Raw genomic sequence first — 4768 nt, 5'->3', positions numbered from 1 at the left:
TTCTATTTTCAGGCGTTTCTCTCTAACTGAAAATGGACATGCAGTTAGCTGTGTCACTTACTTCACTGATTCTGTTGTATAAACCCCTTACTCATAGTTCAGACATGAGTGAAAAGTTCAAGCCCGTCAGACTTCACGTCTGTAAAATAGCATAAATTAACAATATCTTATCTTTAGTTTCCAAGACACTTATCTATGCAATCTACTCTTGCACAGTTATCCAAGAAAATAAGAAACACTACAAGTTGACCTGCAGCTGAAAATTATAACTATTCTGCATGTATGAGAGCCAGGTTAATACTGATACATGGTGCTGTTAATAAAACACAGACAGTCATACTAAACTTTATCATTATAAAGCAAAATAATACTAACAGTAAAGCAAACAACTGCAACTCCTGGAATCCAATTCTAACAAAATGCAAATCTAGATCAAGCTGCATTTAAGTACTTTCATTTGTATTAATTTACAATCATCCTTGCATAGTGGTTTCTTTCTATAAATTCTGTGAAATTATCACTATAAGATTTGGTTTCATGTGCATTAGCTATTTTTTTTTGCCTTGGTTTCAGGTGCATCACAAATGATCTTTCATTTCTTAATTGCTCAGTTGTACTTCCACTAAGCTAATGTCTTCTTTAAATGTATTAGTTTGCATGTCAGTGTTACTACTGTCATGAGACTTTCATATGTTCATGCTCCGTCTCTTTTATTATTTGTCACTGTGGCATTGTGGCGTGAGCACACACATGGATGAACAATTTGTATTTAACACCATACAAGAGAAATTGAAACTAAAATGGTGAGATTATTCATGCAATCCATGCGGTCAGCCTGCATAATGATGGTTCATCTCTAATATGACTCATACAGAAAGTTAAAAGGGCAACTCCTTAAAACTAAGATTAAAAAGGTGCAAGCTAAAATGTTGCAGGTCTTTGGCTCAACCCAACATAAACATGTGAGATTAGACTTATAAATGCTTATAATGATATACAAAGTCCTATATGGGCATGCTCCTTCATATTTGTCTGATCTTATACCTTATATACCATCCCATGCTCTTCACACTCAGAAGTCTAGCTGAATGCAAGACTTTGTTCTGTTGTGTTTGTTTCCTCTGCAATAGCCTCCCCATTGATATCAGACAGTGTGATTCAAGCAGCTTATTCTTCGATTACTTCAGCTCTAGCACCTGTTACCAATCTCCTTCTGGCAGGTTGGTCTACGTCTCAATGATCTATATGCCCTATTGTGTAGCACAGTCCATGTTGCCCTGCCAGTGAGATTACTGTAAACATTCTGAACCATCGCTCCAGCCCTATTTGTCCCCTTACCCATGTCAGTATACAGGCTGTGGGCCTATATGTCTCTTTCTCCTCCTCCCCTCTCCTTTCAGGCAGGCTGTCTGTGCTGGCAATATCCCCAGACTTCTCTCTCTCCTCTGGATCTCAGGATTCCCATCCTCTTCTCTGTCTTTCTCTCCCCTGTGTTTATCTTGTCTCTCTCTCTCTCTCTCGTTTTCTGTGACTTGTTTCCTTCAGTGACAATTGTGTGCTTGGATTTTGCCTCTTGTGTGCTGTAGTCTGTCCTCTTTCCAGATCTTCATGGTGGAGAGGAGGTTGTGTGGCTCAGGTTCATTTTGGTGGTGCCTGGAAGTTGCTCAACATCCTTCCACATCCTAGTCTTCAATTATATGTTTAGAATCGATAATTGTCTAATTCTGATTTTCCATTCTGTTCATCAACTATGTTGCTCCATTCCATACAAACAAGATCTTTTGTGTGTCTGTCTGTGCTGGGGAGCTCCCCTCATTTGCTCTATCTAAAATTTGTTCCACCACCCCCCAAGTTAAAGGGTTTTCTGGCGGTTACTTTTTGGTTTCAGGTTCAGGTTTCTAAAGACAGCGGGTGTCCTCTGTTGCAAAGATTGTAAAATCCTTTCAGACAAATTTGTGATTTGTGATACTGGGCTACATAAAAATCTGCTTTCACTTGAGTCATTACAGTGGTGTTGAGTAGCCAGATTAAATGCAGATGTCACTACATTGTTTATATTGATCTTATCTTATCTTATCTTATCTTATCTTATCTTATCTGTCTCTCAAATGGAAACAAACATATACTCTTGTGACAATCTGAATACAGCATTTTCTACAAAGTCAGCACTACGTCTGGGGTATTTCTTGTAAACACCAACTAATTCTGAAACACAACATTCAGACTAAATGAAACTGACAAGTGTTTTTAGTCTGTGTTAAGAAACGTTATTCGCCAGTTTCTCTGGAAATTGTAGCAACCTATTTAGTCACCATGACATCTCCTGTTTTTAGTATATTCATACCCTGGTATAAAGTCCCTTTATTAACATAGGACAAAAGGGTGGTGTGGAGCAGCTTAGTTATTTAATCCTTGTGTTGTCTCAAGGATCAAAAATGGTCCGTGTTAACAGCAGAAAAAAAAACCAACTTTTCCTAAAATGACCCCAACATTAGATTAAATGAGCCATTTTTTATTTTTATATTTTCATGAAGGTTTTACACACCAAGGGTACAAAGATTGTCTTAGAGGTCAACTTTGACCTGTCATGTATAAAACCACTTATACACCACAAAAACTACAGACACATCACAGACACACACACACACATTAAGAAACCAAGATTGTGTGCTGCTGACTGGTCTCTCTCTCACCTTCCCTCCATGAGCTCACACATGACTCAAGCTCAGACAAAATAAAAAAGAATTTCAGAAAAAATAACCATGCCTTGAAAGGATTATCTACTAATAGGGAATACTTGTATATAGGTGCTATAGATTGCAGTACCCTAGTTGTCTTGTTGCAAAAGTCATGAAGGCTCATTTCAGTGCCCAGCAAGTTGCAGCAAATAATGTCATGAAGATGACCCCAGGGCTGTTTCCCATGCCCAGGACATCGTCTCAACATTTTTCATGTTCATTACACAAGCCATCAAAAAAAAAATCATCCTGGAAACGGTCAGCAAAGACTAGATGTAGCCTCACCTCAGGACCTATACACACCTGCTAGGATTAACAACCCTATGTAGGCAAGCATGTCAGTCTCATCCACCATTCTCCACTTGTCTCCGTGACCATTTTAACAGCAGAAAAAAAACCCAACTTTTCCTAAAATGACCCCAACATTAGATTAAATGAGCCATTTTTTATTTTTATATTTTCATGAAGGTTTTACACACCAAGGGTACAAAGATTGTCTTAGAGGTCAACTTTGACCTGTCATGTATAAAACCACTTATACACCACAAAAACTACAGACACATCACACACACACACACACACACACATTACGTAAGAAACCAAGATTGTGTGCTGCTGACTCATCTCTCTCTCTCACCTTCCCTCCATGACCCCACACATGACTCAAGCTCAGACAAAAAGAAAAAGAATTTCCGAAAAAATAACTTTTTTCAAACATTTAAAATCATTTCAGGAAATTTAGAAACAATGCCCGTTTGGCTATTTAGTAAGCCTGGTTTCAGATGTCTGGATTATTTCAGTGAATGAAGCTAAAGGAAAAAAAAGTCAACATAAAACTTCATTATTAAACTGTCTGTTTAAATAAATAAAAAGTTAAAACGTAAACTAGAAATATAAAAGTGAGGTTTCAATTTGATTAACTCTTTGTAACTTTAATTTCCCCTAGCAACATCAAAACATTATGGTTGCATTTTTCACGCTCATGCGTGATGTGAGGGGATTTCTTTTTATGGCTTTCGAACTTCCTATGTGGTGCATTGTGCATTATAGACACTGAGGTGCCCTGACAGTGCTGGATCACCAGATAGACCCGTTTTACTGCATACACCTGCTCACTGAGGAGAATAAAATGCCAGAGGATAATGTAAGTTATTCATTTGTACCTTATTTCTTTGATGATGCGTATATCTCTATACTTATGTGATTGTTACCTTATTAATTAACAGAAATGTTTTTGCTTTTTTTATAATTTGATTTTTTTTCTTTGTTCTCACATTTAACTTTTTTCTAACACACTGAGCTCACAGTAGAGACCACACAGAGTGTTAATGTGGTTTGTTGTTTGATAGTGTGACTTTACATTACTGTGCCATTCAGCAAAAATCTGCAGTACTTTATAAAACAGATGCAAGTGATGAAGTTACAGTTAACTACAGTGCCATGACAGTAGTATGAATTACTATGACAATATGATGATTTATGATTTAAATTACAATTCATATTTTAGTGTCTCAAGGCATTTTTTTACAAACGATGAATTTACACATTGTTTGGACGTGTGTATCCGTTTCTCTCCCCCATTTGCAGTCACAAGGAAACTAGGTACTTAGCAACGTAATATGAGATACATTACCATTACTTTCTCCAGATAAACAAGGAACTGAGATTTTTCTGACTGGCACAAAGTTGCAAAGTTTTTCAAAAATTAAACGTTTCTGACTGGCACAAAGTTGCAAAGTTCTTCAGAAAATAAACGTTAAAAGGTTCTTCAGGAATTAAACCTTAAAAAGTTCTTCTTTCATATGTAAAATATATTTCAAATGTGATGTTCACTTCACTGTCCGGGGGCCCTGAATGACTAATGCACGTTTTTGTCAGAAGCAGTTTAGCTTTATTGTTATGTATGTCTTTTCCAGTTTCCTGAAGAGTAATTAGCATAAATACAACATATCCGGAATAATGTTATATGTTTTAAACAAAATAAAGTTTGACTGCATAATTCTTTTATTATATATTTGTTCAAAAATCAT

The sequence above is a fragment of the Monopterus albus genome, unplaced genomic scaffold (assembly GCF_001952655.1).
Source record: "Monopterus albus unplaced genomic scaffold, M_albus_1.0 scaffold11.1, whole genome shotgun sequence".
In the NCBI taxonomy this organism is placed as follows: Eukaryota; Metazoa; Chordata; class Actinopteri; order Synbranchiformes; family Synbranchidae; genus Monopterus; species Monopterus albus.
This window is presented reverse-complemented; position numbering follows the sequence as displayed.